This window comes from Chiloscyllium punctatum, chromosome 16 (assembly GCF_047496795.1).
Source record: "Chiloscyllium punctatum isolate Juve2018m chromosome 16, sChiPun1.3, whole genome shotgun sequence".
NCBI lineage: Eukaryota > Metazoa > Chordata > Chondrichthyes > Orectolobiformes > Hemiscylliidae > Chiloscyllium > Chiloscyllium punctatum.
In genome coordinates, this window is record NC_092754.1 from 96,448,339 (window position 1) to 96,474,176 (window position 25,838).

The window sequence follows — 25,838 nt, forward strand, 5'->3', positions numbered from 1 at the left end:
GTCAGATTGAATGAGTGTCTCGGTGAGCACAAGTGAGACACAGGTACAGAGAGGTTTTGGGATGGATTAAATTATATTTTATACATTTGCATAGTCATCAACATTACAGCAGTTAAAACTGGGAGTGTAATTAAAGCAGCAAATAAATCTTAAACATTGATGTAGCTAAAGGGAATGCTGGGTAAAGATACCATAGTTAGTGTTTATTTTATTCCAGGTACACCAGTCAGGGAGCACATCCTTCCTGTATCTATCCTTTCGAGCTCTTGAAGATTTTTGTTCCTTTGAAGTGTTTCATGTTTAGATACTCCAGAGAAGACAGCTTCAAGCTCCTCAATCTCTCCTGCCAGGGCAATGCTGCTGTTAGAATTCAATTCACTGGCGCATGTTACTGGCTGCTTCATGAACTGGAACTGGAAATTGACACTGAAAGGTTACTGTATAAAATATCTTCAATGGTATTGCCAGACGTGAGTGGTTTTAGGAAAATGACCTTGGCTTACAGGCATTGAGTGTCAGAGCACTTCCTGTTGTGGGACATCCTGTTTAGATTCAATCTATTGATAACTATTAGAACTGACTTGCACTGGCTCCGTCAAAGTGGTCAGAGCATTATGGCTGTCATCGAATCTGGTAACAAACTTCCTGTGGGTTAAAAATCGTAAATGATAGAGTAGGTACGAGGTCTGATGGCACTGTTGGAGTATTGCTGTTGTTGTTAATCGAATTAACTCAGCTGGAGTTGACTGAATTTATATTGTCTCTTTTTGAATCTCAGGATGTCTCTCTGGACAACAAGTCTTCAATAAACAGCAATGTGACAATGAGCAGGGATCATCTATTTTGATTTAAATTGGGATTATAGCACTGCTGCTTTATAGCACCAGGTACAAAGTTGGAGTCCAGCCTTGGTCAACAGCCTGCATGGAGTTTGCACATTCCTCTATGATTGTGCGGGGCCCCTCCAGGTGCTCTAGTTTCCTCCCACAGTTCAAACATTTGTGGGTTAGGAGGATCAGTTGTGCAAAATTGTCCACAGTGTCCAGGATTGTGCAGACTCGGTGGATCAGCCATAGGAAATGCAGTGTTACCAGGATGGAGTGCTCCAGGTGGGATGCTCTTTGGATGGTTGGTGGGGTTTGATGGGCCAATTCTCTCATGCCACACTGTCGGGATTCTATTCTATGATTGAGGATAAAGCAGGGTGTCCTTGGAGAAGGAGCATGTGGTATGTATCAATGCTCTCGATGCCTTTAGATACAGGTGGGCATCACAGGGGCTACAGTGCTTTATCTCCACTGCTGCCCCCTCACCCCTAACTCTACTTTGATTTGGTCCCTTCCCACTCTGTCATTTGTAATGGTTTGCTTTGCCCGTAATGGACTTTGTTTGTAAACATTCAATTGGTTACACGGGTGGTTTACTGCTGGTGATTATATATTAACAAAACCCAAAATGGCGTAATGATGAACGTGGGAAGGTTGCTCAGCTGTGTGTGATAACACTTCTGGGTAGGAGAAATGGGGGGAAAAAGAACACTTCACAGTTCACAGAAGGAGAACTGAAAAGTAGTTAAATCAAACCAAAGGTTCAGACAGGGAGGGAATATTTCCCTGGAGTTTGAGTAACTGGAAAGTGATTGTGTCTGGGAATAGACAGGATTTTGATTTACAGGGCGTTCAAAATTTTTTAAAACTGTTAGTTTCATTTCTTTTCTTTTAGTTTTATTTATTGTGGAATAAATAGCTACAATATTTTAAAACCAAATTCACAAACCTTGTGTTAAAGACAAATGTTAAATAAAATCCATCAAACCATCCCTCACTGAAAACTGATGTGGAGGTGCATTCTCCTGGAGAATCCCTGCCCTGCCCACTTCTTCCTACCCGGGCTCCATGTCTATATACATACCTGGGAGATAGCAGCAGGAGGCCATTCGGCCTTTCAATCCTGCCTCACCATTCAATGGGAAACAGCTGACCATCCAGCTCAGTCTCCTCTTCCTGCTGTGTTCCAATCCCTTTTCATGACGTTACATCGAAGAACTATATCTAAGTCCTCCTTTGGCTTCACTGCCTTTTGCTCCAGTGATGTTGCTGTGTTACTGTGTGGGTGTAGGTAGGGGAAATGTGATGGTGCTGCCTCCTGGAGGATGCACTCAGTATCCCTCTTCATCCTGCAGTAACTTCAATTGGGTTTCAGCAACTAGAGATAGAACCCATTTCCGGGATATGGGCATCACTGACTCAGCCAGCATTTATTCCCCATCTCTCGTTACCCTTGAGAAGATAGTCGTGAGCTGCTGTCTTGCACCATTCACAGTCCATATGGCGCAGATAGACCGACAATGCTGGGAAGGGAGAGTGTTGCAGAATTTTAGCCGAGTGATTCCCCATCTTTGGTTCCTCAAATGCTGGTTAACTTTATCACGATCGGCACATGATGTTCAGATTTCAGTCTGCGAATTTTCACCATCTAGCACCCTGTATAAAGGAATATGTGCAGATTAGAAATTCAGAACAGACAATTCTAGTTTCTCTGGAATATCTTTTTCCCCTTTCTTCCCCCGAAGCTGTAACCCTCCAGCCCACTTCCACTCTCCCACCATTCTGACTCTACTAACCCCTAATGAACACCCTCCCCATTCTCATGGAATTTTTGATAAACAAATCTATGACACCACTTCCCGTCCCTGGTTATACTCTGCACCCTTTCTGGGTTCACTTCCTTTCCCTTCAGTTGCTGCAAGTCAATAATCTAACAGCAGAATGAAACAAAAGGAAACAGAAAGGGAGGTGGCAGATCCTGGACAGAAGAGGAACCTTCAATCTGGGAGAATGGGCCACATCCTTCTTTGTTTCTCATTGGTCGATTCCAGTGTTATGACAAGTTGGGAATGTAACTTCATCCCATGTGGGTGTGGTGACACTTTGACCCTCCAACAGATCATACTACAAGCAAATACGTTCCTCCTCCAGACAATCACAGTGTGAAATACTTTCCACTAGTCACCCCAAAGCACACGCTCCAAAACCCACCCACATTCTGTACGTGTGCAGGTTTCCCCACAGACGTGCGGTCCCTGCCTCAGAATTTGGGAGTTGCAGTCCTCATGCAGCCACTGGAGCCCTGTCTCTGGAACGTGAATGAAAAGTGTGGGATGGAGGATGTTGTGTATCGGATCCCCATTCAGACACGCGGGACATGTGAGCTGTCACTGGGATTTACTGAGACATCCGCTTCGACAACCTGATTTCTGACGTAAGGAACATAGATTCAGCCAATTGGGGGATAGGGAGGTTAATAAGGCACAGTAGGTTTTAAGCAGAGGTGGCTCAGTGGCTCGCACTGCTGCCTCACAGCGTCAGGGACCTTAGGCGACTGTGTGGAGTTTACACATTCTCCCCATGTTTGCATGGTTTCGTGCAGTTCTCCAGTTTCCTCACACAGTCCAAAGATGTGCAGGTTAGGTGGATTGCCCATGCTAAATTGCTGACAGTGTCCATGCACGTGCCGGTTAGACAATTAGCCATGGGAAATGCAAGTGGGTCTGAATGGAATGCTCATCACAGGTTGGTGTGGACTCGATGGATGAATACCCTGTTTCTGCACTGTAGGGATTCTATTCTATTCTCATGAGGAAGAATGTATTTGTCTGAATGTGTTGTGAATCTGTGGAATTCCCTTTTCAAAATGCGGTGGATGCCAGGACAATGAGTCAATTTAATGAAGAGATACAGATGTTGAATTTGCAATGAGTTGAAGGGTGAGAGAGAGCAGGCAGGAAAATCAAGCTGAGACCGAGGTGAGCTCAATCATCACCGTATTAAATGGTGGAGCTGGTTCGAAGGGCTGCATTACCTCTCCTGGGCCCAGGGCTTATCTTCTTACGGTAATAACTGGAAAGGTGAATCCAAAACTCACCATCTTCACCAAAGGAGGTTTTCGGAAAATGACACAGTCAGATGGATTAGCATTCCAAGCTTAGATAGTGAGGAAGCATGTAGGAGATAATGATTTTGCAATTTTAAACTGAGGGGAGACGGTGATTTATGGTTTTAGATTGCGTCGTACATTCGCAGCGTCCAGAGTATGCTGTTGTGAATATCTATCCTGTACTTTATTTCAAAGCCAAGGTCACTGACAATGAAAACCAAAACACCCAGGTAACATCGCCTCACCTCGTAATCTGATAAAAGGCTTCTGAGAAGTCTGGTTGAACTTAGAATACAGATGGTAAGCTGGAAGATTAGATCCACTCCCAAGATCCAGTGCTTAAAACAAAAGGAGACGACAATAGGATGAGGCAGGAGTTGGCAAATGTAGACTGGAAACAAAGACTTTATGATGGGAAAGTTGACAGACAGTGCGAGAATATCAAAGCAATTTTTTGAAGTGCTCAGCAAAATTATATATCAGGGAAAAGGAAGGACTGTAGGAAAAGGAATAATCTGCCGTGGGTGGCTCAGGAAATAAGAGAGTCTATCAAACTGAAATAGAATGCACACAGATTGGCAAAGACCAAGGAGAAACTCGGAGATTAGAAAAACTTTAAAGATCAACAGAAAACTAGATGGGATTGGGGGAGAAAAGTGATGAGTAGCTATCCCCAGGGCCAGAATAGCAGTTTACACTGCTAGAGGGGAACCTATTGTGTGGGGAACATATGGCCTCTGTAATTGTTGAAGCACTTAACTGCTCCCATCGAGATAATCCTGATCAAGTTAAAAATCACAGCACACTCCAAAAGCTTGTACTTCCAAATAAACCTGTTGGACTTTAACCTGGTGTTGTGTGATTTTTAAACTTTGTCCACCCCAACCCCAGCTCCCCCACATCAGAATCCTGATAGATACCCCACTGAAACTGAAGTGCCTGTCACATACTTGAGGGAGCCACGGGGGCGTGGGGGAGGGGTGTGTGGTTTAACCACAAAGTGCTGAACTGAACTAGACTTTCTAATTGCCGTTGCCATGGAGATAATACTGAGAGACAGTCTCTATTCAAAGTCCCAAACCATAAAGGTATAAGAATGGGAGCTGTACATCGGACAGGCGGGGAGTTACCTGATGCTGCCTGAAGGTATTTTGCATGTGCACTATCCATGTAACTGCCATGTTTCATCAATAAAGACTCAAAGAAGACCTCTCAGAGTTCTGTGCCTAGTTATTCCTATCCTGCAGGGTTCAGGAATATGAGCACACAGCAGTCAGTCTTCACAGTGGAGGATACGAAGAACATGCCAGTAATTGATAAGGAGACTGAGGAAGGTGAGGACCTAGATAATAACCATGATCGTGAAAGAGTTAGAACTGGATATGCTAATGGAGCTAAAGGTAGACAAGTCTCATTGCCCTGATGGAATACATCCCAGGATACCAGAGTTAGTGGGAGAAATAGTAGATGCACTTAGGAGTTGTAGAGTCCTACAGCAGAGTCAGGCCCTTTGGCCCAAACTGGCCCATGCCGACCAGAATGTTCATCCACGCGAACCCCATTTCCCTGCACTTGGCCCATCTGCTTCTGACCCTTTCCTCTCCATGTATTTGTCCAAATGTCTTTTACCTGTTGTGAGTGTTCCTGCCTGAACCACTTCCACTTGCAGCTGATTCCACCCTCTGTGTAAAACTGTTGCCCCTCAGCTTCCCTTTTATTCTTTCTCCTCTAACCTTAAACTGATCCAATCAAGCCGTCCAATCCTTGAGTTCCTGGGAAAAAGACTGAGTGCATTCACCTTATCCATGCCTCTCATGGTCTTATACACTTCTAGAAAAGAAACCCCTCAGTTTCCTCTGCTCGAAACATAAAATCCTCGCTTGTCCAACTTCTCCCTATAACTCAGACCCCTGAGCACTGGCAACATCCTTGTAAATTGTTCTGCACTTTTTCCAGTTTAATAACTGAAACCTCCATTACATTCATCATATTTCCAGTGTTTCCCCGCGGGGCTGGAACCGACGTGACAATGCCAATGGATTACAATCCATGATCGAGAATGAACTCCTTTACAACAATCCCGTTTTCATAGTGTTTCCCACGGTGCAGGTATCCTTGTGTCTTTCTGGTTGCATGGTTCATTAAAGACTTGTCCTTCTACAAAGCAAAGTTGTGGCTTAATTGTTCCTGGGAAATGTGCCATGATTTTTCAGACTTTTAAAAACAAATGAAATCTCTCTCCACACTCACCACGCTGACATGGACTTGGCTGTGTCTCAGTTCTTTTGCAGTCACACTGACATTTGAAATATTCGTCCACGGACAGAATACACACCTTTCCTTCCAGATGAAAAGGCCAATGATATTCAGATCGGCACAGATCAAGTAACTATCAGATCTGAACATGAAGTTCAATTTGTATTTCTCATCCGGAAATCCACCCTTTCAGTACCATACAATAGAGGTCACAAGTTACCACTGTTAATACAGGATGGAAATCCATAAGACAATTGTAGTATTAAACTGTAGTTTCCTTGTTCCCACAAAGCTTTAAACCTCAGTCTCACAGTTTCTCTCTTCTGTCAACTGAAATCCAAACCAAACCCCCCACTCCTTTCCTCCACACCCAGTTCTCACACATTCTCTCTTCGAACTCAGTTTCCTAGCTCCTGATGAGAACCATCCTGCATACACTGCTTCCTGCACACTCTGGCCAAGACCCATCTTACTAAAATGAACCAAATTAGAATTCTAATTGCAGACCCATCCTTGTCCCTTTCCATAACAACCCTGAATCTTCACAAAAGAGTTCTTAAAACTTTCTGCAAAACGCTGCACCACTGATAGTCTGATCACATGTCAGGGTAGCAAGAGAAGGGCCATTCCCCTGGGTCCTGCTCCCAGAGGGATGAAGCTGCTAATGATAGATTAATCCCTCACACCCACAGCCTCCTTCCCAGGCACTGACCTATGCTGCACATAGTGCCACAATTGGCCAACGCTGTGCCCGTGCACTTGTCTCCCCTCCTACAGCACGTGCTCCCGATCATACAGGAGTCCGGGTGATTGACAGCAGCTGCTGCCCCATATATCAGAATCCCTACAGTATGGAAACAGGCCCTTCGGCCAAACAAGTCCATACCGACCCTGCAAATAGTAACTTACCCAGACCCATGCCCCCTAACTTATACTATGGGTAATTTAGAATGGCCAATTCACCTGTCCTGCACGTCTTTGGATTGTGGGAGGAAACCGGAGCACCCAGAGGAAACCCGCTCAAACACTGGGAGAATGCTCAAATTCCACACCGACAGTCGCCTGTGGCCGGAATCGAACCCAGGTACCTGGTGCTGTGAGGCAGCAGTGCTAACCACTGAGCCGTCTCTATCGACGGGAGGGGGCAGGGCTGGAGGACTGGGATAACAGGATTGTAAACAATGAATGAATGTGGAGGACACTGGGGGATGGACAGGTCAGTGAGGGACAGGAGCAGTGCAGCAAACTGAGCAATGGGAGAGTCTGACAGGAGAGAAACTACAGGAAGGTTCTGTTTGGAGGCTCAGGCAGGGACAGCTGGGAGACAGTATGGCCTGGGGGCTTGGGCAGGTTTACTAATCAGCCTCTTCAAAGATGCTGTCACTCAACTCTAAACCCGATCCTCCTGGTCCAGGGGTAAGGACACTTACACTATTTCCTGGTGGGCAAGGGATACAGGGACTGCCTTTCAAAAGGAACTCATCTGTGTTGGTGACATTAACAAGACTCAATACAGAGTCACTGACAAAATGTTGGCGTGCTTGAATTTCATCCAGAATATTAACACCTATAACTGGGCAATGCAGACCCCAATGTACAGAGTTAAATCCTGGATACGAATAACAGCTTTGTGCATGGGAAATCATATCTCATGAATTTGACTCAGTTTTTTTGAAGAAGTAACAAAGAGGATTGTTGAGGTCAGAGCATGGACATGATCTACACGGACTTCAGTAACGTGTTTAACAAGGTTCCTCATGGGAGACTGGTCAGCAAGGTTAGATCGCATGGAGTATAGAACTGGCCCGAAGGTAGAAGGCAGAGGGGGCTTTTCAGGATGGAGGCCTGTGACCAGTGGAGTGTCACAAGGATTGGTGCTGGATCCACTACTTTTCGTCATTTATATCCATAGTTTGGATGTGAACATAAGAGGTATTGTAAGTAAGTTTGCAGATAGTACCAAAATGGGAGGTGCAGTAGACAGTGAAAAAGATTACCTCAGAGTACAATAGGATCTGGATCAGATGGGTGAATGGGCTGAGGAGTTCAGTTTAGAAAAATGCAAGCTGCTGCATTTTGGAAAAGCAAACTTTAGCAGGACTTATACAGTTAATAGTAAGTTCCTGGGGAGTGCTGCTAAACAGAGACCTTGGAGTGCGGTTTCATAGTTCCTTCACAGTAGAGTAGCAAGTAGATAGGATAGTGAAGGCCACAGTTGGTCTGCTTGTCTTTAATGGTCAGAGCATTGAGTAGAGGGGTTGGCAGATCATATTGCGGCTGTACAGGACATTGCAAAAGTTGCCAAATTAAAATTCCATAGAATTCTGTTCTCCTTCCTATCAGATGGATGTTATTAAACTTTAAAAGAGATCAGAAACGAATTATAGCATGTTGCCAGGGTTGGATAGGCTGTTTTCCCTGGTGCGTCAGAGGTTGAATGGTGACCTGAAAGAGATTTTTAAAATCAGGCTGGGCATGGATAGGGTAAATAGACAAGATATTTGCCCTGCAGTGGGGGAGTACAGAAATAGGGAACTGGGAGGGAGGGAGGGTAGGCAGATCGAGAGGGGTGGGACCGAAATGGATGGGGAAAGAGAGGGGGGGATAGAGAGGGGTGGCACAGAGCCGGATCTGGACATAAAGTGGGAATAGAAGGGAGGGGAACAGGGGTTGCGACTGACAGAGAGGGCGAAGGGAACAGACCGGAGGGGGGGGGGGGGGGGGGAGAAGAGGGGAACACGCCGACTGGGACAGGCCGACAGAGGGAGGGGGGACAACAGGCCGACAGAGGGAGGGGGACAGGCCAACGGGGGGGGGGGGGGGGGGGGGGGGGTAGGGGGGACAGGCCAACGGGGAGGTACAGACAGAGCGGGGGGAGCAGATAGAGCGGGGAGAGACAGGGGGAGCAGACAGAGCGGGGGGAGATAGGGGAAACAGAGGGGGAAGATGGAGAGTTATTTTATAGATCTAAAACTCAACCCTGTTCCTGTTTTCTCCTCCTCACCTTAATTCCCTCTGAAGGGCTCAGAACAACTGCATAGTTCTTGGAAAGTAGAGTTTCAGGGAGATCAGGTGCTGAATGTGGCATTTGGGACACTACCATTGAATGAAATGTGCTGATCAATAAATGTACTCTGGTTCGATTCCACTGTCTGTGTGGTGTTTGCACATTCGCCCTGTGTGTCTGCGTGGGCTTCCTCTGGGTGCTCTTAATTTCCTCCCACAAATCCAAAGACATGCAGGTTAGCTGGATTAGCTTTGGGTAATGGCAGGTTGCAGAGTTTGGGTGGAATGCTGTTCCGATGGTTGGTATGGTGTCATGGGGGGAAAGGCCTGCTTCCACACTGTAGGGATTCTGTCATTGAGTATAGGGATTAGGAGGGCACGTTGTGGCTGAGTAGGGCATTGGTGAGGTCAGTTTTAGAATACCGTATTCAATTGTGGTCTCCCTGATTTCAGAAAGATGTTACCAGAATAGGACTCAACCTCTTAATGACAAGTTCCTGGGAAGTGTTGACAGACAAACAGACTGTGCAGTGTGGGTTGATAGTTCCTTGAAAGTGGGGTTGAAGGTAGACAGGTCAGTGAATGTGGTGTGCGGTATGCTAGCTGTTATTGGGCAGTGCATTGAGGATAGGAGCTGGGAAATCATGTTTCGGTTGTACAGTTTATTGGCTCGGCCGCTTTTGGAATCCCCATACTGCTTTCAATTCCAGTCTCCCTGTTACAGGAAAGATGTTGGGAAACTTGCAAGAGTTCAGGAATGTTTTACTAGGGTGTTGCCAGCATTGGAACATTTGAACCATAGGGAAAGGCTGAATAGGCTGAGGCTATTTCCCTGCAGCACTGGACACTTTAGGTGGCTTTATCGAACTTTATAAAATTATGAGGAGCAATGATAGGGTGACTAGTCATGGTTTCTTTTTTCCCAGGGTAGGGGAGTTCAAACTAATGTGAATCTTTTTTCCAAGGTGGAACTGACAAATTCTAGAGGAGAGATGGCAAGGTTAAAGGATATGAAAACTGAAACAACTGAAGATGCTGTAAACCAGGAAGAGAAACAGAAGTTTCTGGAAAAGCTCAGCAGGTCGAGCAGCATCTGTGAAAAGAAATTAGAGTTAACGTATCTGAGGAAGGGTGACCAGACCCGAAACTTGAACCGATTTTTCTTCACAGATGCTGCATGACCTGCTGAGAATTTCTAACATCTGTGCAAGTTTAAAGGGAGTTGTTTGGAGTATATACCTGAGAGGAACTTTATAAAGTGTGAGTGAGACCACATCTGGGGTAATGACAGAAGGTTTGGTCCCTTTATTTAAGGAAATACATCATTCCATCAGAGGCATTTCACAGAAAATTGACTGGGATAAACCCTGGTTTGCAGGGATTATCTTTTAAGAAAAGGCTGAAGACGTTGAGACTCTACTCACTGGATTTGGGAAGAATGAGAGGTGATCTCATTGTAACATGTAGGATTCTTAAGGAGTTTGACAGGGTAAATACTGAGAGTATGTTTCCCATCATGAGGGAGTCTGGAACCAGATTCTGGGTCAGTCACGGAATCACGGGTTCTGTTTTGGATTCATCAAGTTTAAGGCAACACCGACACAGGTCAAGGGTTTCAGTAGCAATGGAGCTGGGGTGAGGTGGAGACAAGCAACATTTAAGAGATTGGAATTCCTGGTGTTTGTGATTGTGTAGATGTCTGATCAGAAGGTCAGCTTGGGGTCAGATACAAGCGCAATATTGTCAAGACTGTGGTTCTGCCTCAGATAGTTCCCAGGGAGAGGCAGGGGCTCAGCAGTAAGGGAAAGTAATTTGTAATAGCAACTGAAGGCAATGGGTTTAACCATTGCAACGTTCCACTGCAGGAAATTGCAGCCAATCGCGTAGTGGGAGTGCGATGAGCAGTTTGATAACTGAGTGATGGGGGGGGGGGTGGGGGATGATGGAGAGGGAGAGCTGGGCATTGTCAGTGTACATGTGAAACCTAACACGGTGCTTTTGGACAATGTCACCTCCTGGCAGTGTGTAGGTGAGAAACAGGAGGGACCAAGGAGAGATCCTTAAGGGACACCAAATACAAGGAATTCAGAAAGGAAAGGGAGAGTCGGGATGGAGTAGGTTTTTGCAACAACAGTGGGGTCAAATATTAGTTTGTAGCAGAATGGGAGAGAAGGACATAACCAGAAAAGAGAGACAGGTGGAACAAGGAACAATATCTGTGATTTGGTGAGGGGGAGTGATGAGGAGGAGGAGCAGCCCAACTCCAAAAGCACTATTCCTACATCAGTGACATCACCCAACTCCACCCTAGTCTCAGCCCATTTACTGAAACATTCGTCCATCCCTGTGTTATCTCCAGACTTCATTATCCAAACACACTCCTGGCCAGCCTCCCACATTCAACTTACATGCAATCTCAAGAGTACTGCCCAAGTGCTCACTTGTACTAAAACTTGTTGATCCATCAAAAGGCTCCGATTAACAAGCAACAATTTAAAATTCTCACCCTTGATGTAATTCCTGGCTGTGAACATCCCTGTCGCCCTGCACCACACAACCTGTGAGATCCCGACAACTCATTTTCTTTCAGACTCCCAACGATGTGTTTATTCATTGCTTCACCTGTCTGGCTGTTTCTACTGTTGCCAAGGCAACACGGTCTGGAATTCCAACCCTAACCCCCTCAGACCTGCTTTCCTCCTTTAAAGGTATTCCTGAAAACCTGCTTATTTGGCAATTCTTTTGATCATCTGACCTAATATCCCCATCTGTGGCCTTATGTCAGAAGTTCTCAATAGTATTTATGTGGAATTATAAACACGATAAAAAAAAAACAAACCGCTGTTGATTTGCACACATATTGTCAACTCTTCACTGTCGCTGAGTGAATAATCTATAACAGCTCTTACCCAAACACATTGTGGGATAACCTTCACCACACGAACTGCAGCTGTCCAAGGAAGTCAAACATCACCTTCTCCACAGGCAATGGGGCTTTGGCACTGATCACTGGTGTCTGTGGAGGGAGAAACACACAGTTGATATTTCAGGGAGTGCAAAATGCATTATAGGGAGGGAAAATGGTGCAGAATTCAGGATTTTCAAATTTGTGTTTTACAATGTGTACTAAGTTCTGTATAACCTCTCATCCCATACCATGAAAATTTCCTCCACTCCCTGGTCAATATGTCTTTCCTTCACCCTGCCCTGCACCTTCACACATTTCCAATGCCTTGGGTACAACAACACTCTGCTGTCACGTGGTTAAGTATTTTCCCGCCCCTTATTCACTCCGATTGGTTGAAGGACCAACTAGCACCTCTAAGCCCCCTTTCCCCCACTCTTATTGGTCCTGCGCTGACATCAATAATCCGAGGCCCATTGTGGGCTGGAGCATGCTCAGTGCCTCCTGCTTTTGCTGTTGTTCATCAGGTGTGAGAGAGAGAGGGCTCATCCCTGTTTCTCCCGATGTCAGACAATAACAACAACTACCTGCATTGTATGGAGCCTTTCACACTGACAAATCTCCTCAAATGCTTCATGAATGATGGAAACGTTGATTGAAGAGAACGATTTTTAGATACATCTTTAAGGCGGAGAGAGGGAGTTAGGGAGGATATTCCAAAGTTTTGTGTCCTCGGCAGCTCCAATCGTGGAGTGATATAGGCGGGCAACAGCTTACAGTGGAGACAGTTAGTGGCTAACCATAAGTCAACAACCTCATGTCGTTGCCCACTACCCCACACACCAGGCCTTGTTCTCACAGCCTGCCATGACAAACTGCCTATGGTTAGCCACGAACAGTCTCTATTAACAGCTAATCACCCTTCCCCAGCCAGATCGTTATCCACTCCTTTACCCAGATCGTTATCCACTCCTTTACCCAGATCGTTCTTCTCACTCTATCCCCACCTATCCTTTACTCCTTTTATCCTCCCTCCCACACGAACTTCGGCACATAAACTGACTTTTTTTCTCAGTAACATCTGTCTCCTGAGGAAGGGACACTGGGTCTGAAACTTTAACTCTGATTTTTCATCACAGATGCTGCCAGACCTGCTGAGCTTTTCCAGAACCTCCTGGTTGTTGTTTCTGATTTACATCTTCCGCAGTTCTTTTAGTTTTAATTTACCAGGAGCTTGTAATTCAGGTCCAACAGCCTCTGTCCCAGTCTCTGCTGTCTCTCCCACCCCCACCCAGTGACACTGCACCTGCACAGCTCATGGACAGGTGTTGGCTTGCTGGCCACACCCCTCATTCAATCCCATTAGCTGCAGGACCACACAGATTCTCCTCCCATTGGTCTGGAGCTGCCGTCAATCAGCCGGGCCCCATTGTGATGAGAGTGGAGGGCTCATCCCTCTCTCTGCCCTGGAATGAGCTTCATCATTCACAGTGAATGGGGCAGTATCACAGAGCACAGGGCCTGGGGCCTATTCAGCCCATTGGGGCTGTACTCTCTCCCACGGGACATGCTGCAAATCTGTCCCAAGTCCCCTCCCATGTGCCCATAGCCCCCCAAATCTTTCCTGAAAAAGTAAAATTCTAAGTCTGTTTCAGAATACCTGCTGAATCTGTGTCGTTCAGACTGTTCCAGATGCTCAAAAGTTACTGAGTAAAATAGTGTTCACATTTTCACCTTGTATTATTTGCCAATTACTTGAAAATAGTTACTAAAAATTGTGACAGTGTTAACAATTCCTCTCTCTCTCTCTGCAAATTCAAGACCTTGGAACCAAATCTGCACCAGATCGAAATCACTGCTTCACCTTCTCAGCTCCAAGAATAATTATCTGTGCTTCAGCTAGCTCTCCACAAAATAGAGGAATGCATCTTAATTTATTAAGATCAAAGAAACAGACCTTCGGTCCAATTCGTCCATGCCAACAAAGAATCCTAAACTAATGGATTCCCATTTACCATCTATTGGCCTGCATCCATCAAAACCCTTCCTATTCAAGTACCCAATTGGAAGCCTTTTAAATGTTGTGATTTTATCAGCCTCCACTACTTCATCTCGTAGCCCCTCCCATATACACACCACACTCAGCTTGAAAACGTTGCCATTTAGATCCCTCTTAAATGTTTCCCCTCTCAACTTAAACCCAGGTGCTCTAGTTTTGGACCCACCTAACCTGAGGAAATAGGAGCCAGCTGTTCACCTTATTCACACCCCTCGTGATTTTATAAATCTCCATGAAGTCACCTCTCAGTCTTTGACTCTCCAGAGAAAATAGCCCCAGCCTATTCAGCCTCTCCCTGTAGCCCAAATCCTCCAATCCTGACAATGTTTTTGTAAATCTTGTCCAAACCTTTAAGTTTCACAACATCCTTCCCAGAACAGAGTAATTCAAACTGAAAACAGAATTCCAGAAGTGGCTTAATCAACGTCCTGTCCAGCCACAATATGGTGCCCCAGCTTCTGTATTCAATGCATTGACCAATAACCCACCAACCCACGCTCCACACCCTTGACACAACCTTGCCGCCATGGGAGATGTAAAACATGCGGCCACATCTCCCTCTGACCTCTGTCCAAGATCTTTTCACATCAGGCAGAGATTTGCCTGCACATCCCAAAACCTCATATACTGCATCTAGACACTATGGGAAATTTAACATGGTTCATCCAACTAACCTACACATCTTTGGACTGTGGGAGCAAACTGGAACACCGGAAAGAAACCCTTACAGACACTGGGGAGAATGGGCCAACTCCAACACAGACAGTTACCCAAGGCTGGAATCAAACCCAGGTCCCTGGTGCTGAGGCAGCAGCGCTCACCACTAAGCCACAATACTGTGGGATCTTTGGTGCTGATGCGCTGCCCCACTGATACCTCAGTCACTCACCCTGCCTCATGTCATAAGAGGCAGTGATGACGGAGTGAAATTATCGCTCGACAGTTAATCCAGAGACCCAGATAACGTTCTGGGGACCCGGATTTGAATCCCATCACGGCAGAGTTTGAAACATGAATTCAATAAATATCTGGAAAACATAATCTAGTGACGACAAGGAATCCATTGTCAATTGTTGGGAAAAACCAATGTGGTTCACTCATGACCTTTAGGGAAGGAAAATGCCATCCTTACCTGGTCTGGTCTGCATGGGCCTCCAGACCTATAGCAACGTGGTTGACTCTTAACTGCCCTCTGGGTAAACACAGCAATAAATGCTGGCCGAGCCAGTGACAGCCTCATCCTGTGAAAGAATAAAGAAAACAGGTCAGGTTTTGTCCCTTCTCTAGGAGGTACATCCTACAAACTGAATCTGAAGTGTTCTCGTACACACTGAAGAAATACCTTTCCATCTTGCCCTTAACACTACAGCAGTCCGAGGCCATCTTAGTAAAGTTAAAACCCCTTATCATTGCAACTACATTATTCTTACAGATAACTGAGGTCTCCTGGTAAAATTGTGTCTCAATTCCTCGCTGACTATTGGGAGAGAGTCTATAACACCATCCCAGTAAGATGGTCATCACTTTCGTATTTCTCAGGACCAAGGAAATAACTTGCCTGGATGTACTCCCAGGAATATGCTCCGGAAGCCCAGCCATAATGTTATCCATAATCAAAAACACCTCTCTCCCTGCTCTGTTGGCCCCTTTCTATCCAGCATCTATACCCTGGAACATTAAGCTGCTAATCCTATCCATCCCTGAGTGATGCCTCTGTGATTGCTATAATATCCCAGTCACATGTTCAAAACCATACCCTGAGCCCACCTGCCTGACCTTTCAGGTCTCTTGCACTGAAATAAATGCAGTGCAACTGGTCCGTCGCACCTCATTCTGTGGCTTGCTCTTGCCTGCCTTGACAGTCTGACTGGTGAACAGTACCAGCCTCAGACTCACCTCTTTTCTCACTATCTCTTTAGGATTACCCCGACTCCCTCACTGGTTTAATGCATCCCGAGTGGCACTAGCAAATCTCCCTGCTCGTCAGCACCCCATGCTTTCCCCTTCCTATGCCATTGGTAAAAATGTACAATGTCCTCCCACTGGTTATTTTCCCTTTTGAGAATATTCTGCTCCCTCAGAGACATCCTTGACACTGGCACCAGGGCAGCACCACCCCATTCTGATGTCTCACTGTCAGCTGCAGAAACAGCAGACTGTGCCCCTGACTAGAGAGTCCCCGATCACCATCGATCGTGTGGAACTGGATATACCTCACATTATGTTAGAAGCCAGTCTCAGTACCAGTAACTTGACTGTCAGTGCAACATTCCCCTGAAAGTCTATTACCAACTACATTTTCCAAAACAGTATACTTGTCTGAGATAGGGATAGCCACAGGAGACTCCTGCAGTACCGACCTACCCCTCCTAGCTTTCCTGGCGGTAACCCACCTACCTGACTGTATCTGCAGTATCCTGCATTCCTGAGACTGCCACCTATCACCCCCCCGGCTCCTGTCAATTCCTCACTGCCTTTAATCACTCCTCCACCAATCCATCCATTCCAACAGGATTTGCAATCTCACTTCCTGCAGACATAATCATCAGGATCGTTGAAACTCTCCCTAATCTCCCACATCCGACAGGAACAGCACACCACTCTACAACAGGCCATCTCTCCGCCTTAACAATCTACAGACCAAGACAAAGGCACAGTCTTACTGCTCAAAAAATACTGCCCGTGAATAAATTAATGCTTACGGTTCAGATCTTAAACATTTAATCAAGAGACCGTAAGACATTAAAAAGAAATCCTCACGTGACTCACTATTGTAGATTGAATAAAATAAAACGGACTAAGATTGATATTTGAAGAGACTGAAACTCACTGAGCTGATCCCCGGCTCTGAGTACTTCCAAGAATGAGGTCTCTCTGAGGGCAGCTGTGAAATGTCACTGTTTGTCTTCTCTGCACACTCCATTTTCCAGAGAGGTTTTTAACTTCAGAGCAAGTCAGCTCAGAGAGGTCACTGCTTGGTTTTATTCACTGGGGGTTGCCTTTGCTGCCCAGACCAGTATTTATTGGCCACCTTTACTTGTCTTGGAGAAAGTGGTGGTTAACCCCCTCCCTGAAATGCTGCAGTCCATGTACACCACAGTGGTGTTTGGACAACAATCCCCCTCCAGCCCCACAACCCTCCCTGTCTCTGTCATCCCCCTCCGGCTTCAGAAATTACATGTCCGTGGCATAAGATTTTTATTTGGATTCATTTTTGTTTAATAAACCCCCCCCCCAAAAAAGTGAAATACTTCGCCCCCAAACAAATTTCTGTTGAATGACCTTTTGGAGAGGCTGACACATGGTCGTTGCAGTATTTTATCTCACATTGTACACGTAGAATGATGGAACTTTCTTTTAAACATTGTTAAATAGGGAGGCAATGGCTTAATGGTATTCCTGCCAGATGAGTGATATGTGCAATGTTCCGAGTATTAGGGATAGAATCCCAACATGGCTGATGGTGGCATCGGAATTCAATACAATCTAGAATGAAAAGGCGAATGATGACCATGAAACTATTGTCAATTGTTAGAAACCCATCTGGTTCACTAATGTCCTCACCTGGTCTGGCCTACATGTGACTCCAGACCCACAGCAATGTGGTCAACTCTCAACTGCCCTCAGGAAAAATACTTTAAAAACTATTAACAAATACTCCGCAGGTATCACTTAAAAACTGGCTGTTCCCATTGGGACCATGTGAATTTCTGAACGGCCTGAACTAAAACGGAGTTTCAGCTTCACCTTCTCCCTGTCTCACATCAGTCTGTTTACACCCAACTCCAAAACACTCTCATTGAGCCAAGCAGCCCTCACAGTGCAGCCCTGTCATTTTCATTGTCTGCTCATACCTACACTGCCCTCACCCTCAGCCTCCTGTCCTGTTCCAATGCATCTCAATGGGAGCTCAGGGAAAGCACCTCATCTTTCAATTCAGCCCTTTGTAACCCCAGAGTCAACATGGACCTCAGCAGTTTCTGGATGAACAGAGAGTTGTCAGAAGCTGGAACATTCCACATGAAAAAGTACTGGAATTTGAGTCCAAAAGGATTTTTAATGGGAAGTTTACAGTTAATTAAAAATATGAAGTTTACAGGTTAACATCACGAAGTGGGTGATTGGGTCTAAATCTGAGAGTTCTTACAAAGAGACGAGGTGTAATTTGGATAAATCTGTGCTCCCTCTCAGGCTTATATCTCCTTCCTCAGCTGTAGGGCCCAGAACAAAGCACATACCCAAAGGGTGACCCAATCATGAATTTGTACACCTTTCTGCTTAACAAAAATATTGGAGATATCTTCCCACAAACAGAACAGAGAAACCTTTCTCCTTCCACAGTTAAATGCCAATAACATTCAGATCCTGATGACTCCATTGACTGTAAAAACTTGCTTTTGAGATCCCAGCCTCAATCATTCTGATTTAATATCCTATGAAATGAATTCACAAAACAAAACTCAGTCAGTACAGGAAGAATATAAAGACATACTTTTTTCTTGGTATGTGCTTGATGTGTAAATGCCACTTTTCAAGTTGCACGCCCCCCCGCCACCCTAGGAAGGGGACATGCACATGCGCCTCACTGTACCTTACCCCCAATAAAAATGGCGGCCATATCCCAGGACCTTTCACCGCCTGAGGGCCGCAGCCATTTTCCCATCTGCTGCAAACGGGGGATTAAGAGTTTCTAGTTCAGACTTACAAACCGCACAGAGTGTAATTAAAACTTTCCAGTCTAAAGTGACTCATTATCTCCGTCTCCAAGGCCACTCTCCCCTTCCCTGTTTGCGTCTCCCACATTCACCAATGGCCGTGTCACGTGGCACTGCATCGGCTGAGTTACTGGTGACGTGTCATCCCACTGGCCACGCCCCTCATTCACTCCCATTTTTTGGATGACCAACTAGTTCCACTTGGTCCACCAGTCCCACCACCTTTTCCTATTGGTCCGAAGCTTCCATCAATCAGCTGGACCCCATTGTGAGGTCAGTGGTGGGATCCTCCCCCTGTCTGAATCAAATCCAGAAGGTGTATGGATGGTGTCAATCAGGGACAACAAGCAGAAGGTGCTGGGAAAGCTCAGCAGGTCTGGCAGCATCTGGGAACAGAAATCTGTCCAGTGGCCCTTCCTCAGATCCGATGGAAGCTGGGAAAATTAGAATTCTGACGCCGTGGAAACAGGCCATTTGGCCCAAAAGGTCCACAGCGTCCCTCCGAAGGGTATCCGACCCAGACCCATTCACCTACCATATTACTGTATATTTCTCCTGACTAATGCACCTAACTTACACATCCCTGAGCATTATGGGAAATTTAGCTTGGCCAATTCAACTAACCTGCAGATCTTTGTACTGCAGGAGATAGGGGTTAAAGAGTAAATAATAGGCAGGGACAGAACCCAAAGAGAGACCAGAACATTTGGAAAGACAAAGGAGTGGATTACCATCTGGCTGGGGGGGAGGGGGGGAGGGGGGGGTGCATAGCTGTTAATGGAGGGGACAGGAACCTGTGTCTGGCAGCATCTCAGTGGAGGTGGCGGAAATGGCGGCTGATGATCTACGTTCTGCTGCAAAGACAGACCCCGAGCTTCCAGCTGCCTGCCACTTTAACACACGAGCCTGTTCCCTGGCCAACATCTCTATCTCACGCTTACTGCAGTGTTCCAGTGAGGCCAGAACGTACCAAATGGCCCCGTATTACAAGGACTGTAATTTCCCCTTCCATGTGGTCAATACCATCCACTATATCTCCTCCACTTCCCGCACCTCTGTCTTTGAAACCCACACCTCCCACTGCAACAAGGAAAGAACTCCCCCCCTCAAGTCCTTACCTTCCACCCAGATACAACACATCATCCTCTGTCATTTCCACCACCTACAATCAGACCGCACCACCAGATTCTTAAGGGGTTTGACAGAATAAATACTGATGTGTCTGAGGGTAAATACTGAGAGGGGAGTCTGAAACCAGATTCTCAGCCAGTCACAGAATCAAGGGTTCTGCATTGGATTCGTCAAGTTTAAAGGTAACACAGACATGGGTAAGGGGTTTCAGTAGCAATGGAGCGAGGGTGAAGAGGAGATAAGCAATGGTTTAGAGATTGGAATTCCTGGTGTTTGGGATTGTGTAGATGTCTAATCAGAAGGTCAGCTTCGCGTCAGATATAACAGCAGTATTGTGAAGAGTCTAGTTCTACTGCATAGTTCCCAGTGAGATGGAGAGGCTCAGCAGTTAGGGAAAGGAAAGGCAATGGGTTTAACCGTGACAATGTTTCATTGGAGGAAACTGCACATAATAGAGTAGTGGGAATGTGGTAAGCAGTTTGATAACTGAGTAACAGTGGAGTAATGGAGAGGGATGATGGGGAGGAAGAGTTGGGCATCGTCAGTGTACATGTGAAACCCAACATGGTGCTTTTGCACAATATCACCTCCTGACAGTATGTAGGTGAGATACAGGAGGGGCCAAGGATAGATCCATAAAGGACACCAAATGCAAGGAATTCAGAAAGGAAAGGGAGAGTGGAGATGGAGCAGGATTTTCCAACAACCGTAAGGTCAAATGTCAGTTTTTCACAGAATGGGAGAGAAGGACCATAACCAGAAAAGACAGAACAAGGAACAATGTCTGTGAATCGGTGAGGGGGACTGATGAGGAGGAGGAAGAAAAGAGAGTTGGCAAGTCGATGGTTTAGTGAGATTAGGGTAAAGGGACAAGATGAGCTCTGATAAGGCTTGACATGAGATGAGATTGGAGAAAGATGTAGGTTTGGACAAAAACCAGGAACACCACGTGAGGCAGTTGGGCTCAGTGGGCTAGTAGGAGGGAGAGAAGCAGCAGATCGGATTATCTCAGTCTTAGTGACAGAGAAACTCCATGTGCTCCAAACTCTTGTTGTTGGAGAGAAGGATGGAGGAGACAGGATGATGGACAGTGTTTCACAAAGAAACAAAACCTGGGTAAGTGATATTTAAAGTGAGTGAACAAACCTGATGTATTTAGGTTTTATCCAGAATATTAAAACAAACGACTGAAGTCCTGGCTCGAATCCCATCTTGGCAGATGGTGGAATCTGAATTCAAGAAAAAATAACTGGAATTAGGAATCTCCTGATCTCCATGGAAACATAGTCAATGGCAGAAAAAACCCTGCCAAACTGACAGTGGCCCAGCCAGCTACTCACTGTATTAATCACTGCAAAGTCTCAACAAAGGAATGAAACTGGATGGACCACTCGTCATCTAAGAAGGCACCATTTAATACAACCACAGAATCAGCCCTCTCGATGGTGCAACGTCCTCTAGACTAACATCTGGATTTTGGGGCCAAAATGTGCAGAGCTGTCTCACAGACCAATCAAGGAACAGCCTGACATACTCATACTCATGAAATCAACCCTTACAGACAATGACCAGACACCACCATCACCATCATCATCATCATCCCTAGATATTGAGATTGTGGTGATGGAAAAGCGCAACAGGTTAGTCAGCATCCGAGGAGAAGGAGAATCGATGTTTCGAGACTAAGCCCTTCATCAGCCTGACCTGCTGTGCTTTTCCAGCACCAGACTCTTGACTCTGATCTCCAGCATCTGCAGTCTTCACTTTCTCCTGAAATCTCTGGATATGTCCTGCCCCACCAGCAGGACAGACCAGGCAGTGGTCGAGGCACAGACAGGGAGGATTTGCCCTTGGAGGACTCAGCATTGACTCCGGACACCAGGAAATCTCATGGCTCCTGCTGATTACCACGTACTGTCCTCCCTTGGCTGATGGATCACTTCTCCTTCATGTTGAGCAACATTTGAAGGAAGCACTGAGGAAGTAAAATGGTGTCAAACGTACTCTGGTTACAGGATTTCAATGTCCACAATTGAGACTAACTCTGCAACAGAATTACTGACTGAGCTGGCCAGGTCCTGAAGGACATAGCTGCTCAACTGAGTCTGCAGCGGGTGGTGAGGGAACCAACAAGAGGGAAAAACATACTTGATCTCATTGTTATGAATTGACCAGCTGCAGATACATCTGTCCATGACAGTATCGGTAAGAGCGACCATCACACATTCCTTTTGGAGACACAAGTCTTGCCTTAAAGTTGAGAAAAACCTCCATTGTGTTGAGTGACACTATCACTGTTCTAAATGGGACAGATTTTGAAGAGATGTAGGATCTCAAACTGGGTATCTCTAAGGCACTGTGGGACATCAACAGCAGCAGAACTGTACTCCAGCACACTCTGTAATCTGATGCGTTTGTAAGTCTGGCACTCGCCCGTCACAATGGACAGTAAAGGAGGGCCTGCCAAGAGCAGTACCAGGCAGACCTAAAAATGAAGTGCCAACCTGGTGAAGCTACCAAACAGGACCATTTGCATTTCAAACAGCATCAGCAGCAAGCAACAGATCTAAACGATCCCACAACCAATGGAACAGATCGGAGCTCTGCAGTTCTGCCACACCCAGTTGTGAACGGTGATGGACAATTAAACAACTCACTGGAGGAAGCATCACAGATATCCCCACCCTTACTGATGGAGGGGCCTCACACATCCACGCACCAGATAAGATGACAGCATTTGCAGCAATCTTCAGCCAGAAGTGCAAAGTGGGATGATCCATCTCAGCCTTCTCCAGTGGTTTCTAACATCACAGATGTGAGTTTTAAGCCAGTTCGGTTGAGTTTGAATAACATCAAGAAATGGTTCAGTAGTGCAAAGGCTACGGGCCCTGCCAACATTCTGGTAATAACACTGATGGTTTGTGCTCCAGAACTTGCCACCACCAAGTCACGTACCGCTCCTGCACTAGCATCTACCAACAATGTGAAACATTGCCCAGGGATGTTCAACACAAAAACAGGGCAATCCAACCCAGCCAATTTCCCTCTATCAGTCCACACTTGATCAGCAGTAAAGTGATGGAAAATGTCATCAACAGGACTACCAAGCAGCAGCTGCTCAGCAACAGCCAGCTGAGTGACACTCATTTTAGGCTCCACCAGGGCCACTCAGCTCCCGATTGTGTTACCGCCCTGATCCACAACCTGACAACCAGCTGAATCCCAGAGGTGAGGTGAGGGTGACAGCCCAGTCCCACTCCAAGATCACTATTTCTAGCTGATTCTACCTTTGTCTCAGCTCATTTACTAAAACTCTCATCCATCGTGTATTATCTCCAGACTTCATTATCCAAACATACTCCTGGCCAGCTTCCCACATTCAACCTCCCTGTAATCTCAAGAAAATCTAAATCTCTGCTGCCCAAGTACTCCCTCGTACCAAAACTTGTTGATCCATCAAAAGGTCCTGTTCATAATCAACAACATACAGCCACAGAGATGTACAACATGGAAACAGACCCTTCAATCCAACCCGTCCATGCGACCAGATATTCCAACCCAATCTAGTCTCACTTGCCAGCATCTGGCTGGCACACATCCCTCAATTTAAAATTCTCACCCTTGATTTAATTCCTGATTGTGATCATCCCTAGCTCACTGCGTCACACAACCTTTGAGACTCGACAACTCATTCTGTTTGAGACTCCCAATGATCTGTTAATTCATTACTTCACCTGTGTGGCTGCTTTTACAGTTGCCAAAGCAACAAGGTCTGAAATTCACAGCCAAAACCTCAGGTCTGCTTTCCTCCTTTAAGACATTCCTCAAAACCTGCTTATTTGGCAATGCTTTTGGTCACCTGACCTAATATCCCCATCTCTGGCCTGATGTTGAAAATTCTCAATAATATTTTTGTGGAATTATAAGCATGAAAATAAAAATACAAACTGTTGTTGATTTGGACATTATCTTCAGATCTTTCCTGTTGCTGAATGAATACTCTGTAATGTCTCTTACCCAACCACATTGTGGGAGCACCTTCACCACACAAACTGCAGCTGTACAAGAAAGTCAAACATCACCCTCTCCACAGGCAACAGGGCTTTGGCATTAATCACTGGTATCTGTGGAAGGAGAAACACAGTTGATGTTTCAAGGAGTGCAAAATGGATTACAGGGAATGAAAATGGTGCAGAATTTGATAGTCAGAAATAGAAGGAAAATACAGTTGCTTATTGGAAAAAGGAATTCTTGACTGTTAAAGATTTTCCAGAAAATATTGATAAGCAGCACATGGTCAGGGGCTGGGCGGAGTGAAAAATTAACTTACAAAAATGTCTGTAAAAATAATAGCAAAATACCAAACAGACCAAAAATACACCCATTATTCGAGATTGAGGAAGCTAGATATTGACAAAGTGGTCATGAGGGAGCCCAGAGATGAAGCAGAGCAGTATAAGCTGTTATGATCCCACAGTCAGAGATGTATAGCACCGACACAGACCCTTCGGTCTAACTCATCCTTGCCAAACAGGAATCCGAACCTAGTCTATTCCCATTTGCCAACACTTGGCCCATATCCCTGTAAACGCTTCCTAATCATATCATGTGTCCATTGAGATGCCTTAAACATGTTTTAATTGTACTAGCCTCCACCACTTCCTCTGGCATCTCATTCCACCCACTGCATGAAAGAGTTGTCCTTTAGGCCCCTTTGAAATTTTATCTGTTCACCCTAAAGCAATGCTCTCTACTTCTGGACACCACTACTCCAGGGAAAACACCTTGTTCATTTACCCTGTTCATGCTCCTCATGATTGTATAAACCTCCATAACATCACCGCTCAGCCTATGGCACTCCAGGGAAAACAGCCCCAGCCTTTTATGCCTCACCCTGTAGCTCAAATCCTCCAACCCTAACAACATCCTTTTAAGTCTTTTTTGAAACCTTTCAAGTTTCACAGCACCCTTCTGATAGGAGGCAGGCCAGAACTACACACAATATTCCAAAAGTGGCCTAACGAATGTCCTGTACAGCAACATGACCTCCCACATCCTATACTCAATGCTCTAACCAATAGAGGAAAATATACTGAACACCTTCTTCATCATCCTATCTACCTGCAACTTGACTTGCAAGGACTATGAACCTGCAGTCCAAGGTCTCTTTATTCTGCAAACATCTCCAGGACCTTGCCATTCAGTGTATAAGTCCTGCCCTGATTTGCTTTTCCAAACTGCAGCACCTAACATTTATCTAAATTAAAGCCCATCTGATCAATATCTCATTGTAATCTGAGGTAACCTTCTTCATTTGTATGACTTGCAAACTCATTTACGATACCAAATCATTTAAATGAATGACGAAACAAATCCAGAAATAAACATCCATTTCTCGGAGTTTGAATGTGCTCTGTGTAAATCCTGCCCAATGACTCTGTACCAGAGAAAGGCTGCACATGCGCCTGGCTGCACCTTGCCCCCTACAAAGATGGTGGCTCCGCACGTGTCCACTGAATGTTTGCCCCAAATAAAGATGGCGGCGCGCACCCATGCCTGCAGCCACACTGAGGCAATTCCCCGTTTACTGAAAACACGAGACTGGGACGTTCAAATTTGTGTTTTCCGATGTGCGCATTTTGTTTGTAAAACCTCTCCGCTCATACAGAATCTCTCTCACCTCCTGTGGTTCCACAGACAGCCTTGATTTTTGCGGGTACCTATTCTCTGCCTGGTTACTCATTTGTCCTTAGTGTATTTGTACAATCACTTTGGATTCTCCTTAAACCTATTTCCTGAAGCTATCTCATGTCCCCTTTTTGCCCTCCTG

The 25,838-nt window shown here is 45.6% G+C and overlaps 1 long non-coding RNA gene across 5 annotated transcripts in view; it reads right to left on the bottom strand.

Moving 5' to 3' along the window:
* Window positions 1-25,838, bottom strand: part of LOC140487235 (uncharacterized) — a 143,092-nt gene that overhangs the window by 103,312 nt on the left and 13,942 nt on the right. For 3 of the 5 annotated variants that reach the window (XR_011962824.1, XR_011962822.1, XR_011962819.1), the window contains 6 exons: window positions 24,026-24,132; window positions 21,155-21,237; window positions 15,295-15,403; window positions 12,108-12,214; window positions 4,182-4,274; window positions 63-2,483 (listed from right to left, as the gene is read on the bottom strand). This is a non-coding gene — a long non-coding RNA (uncharacterized lncRNA). Of the gene's footprint in view, window positions 1-62; window positions 2,484-4,181; window positions 4,275-12,107; window positions 12,215-15,294; window positions 15,404-21,154; window positions 21,238-24,025; window positions 24,133-25,838 lie in introns of those variants that run through there. The other 2 variants (XR_011962820.1, XR_011962823.1) reach the window with 2 other exon arrangements.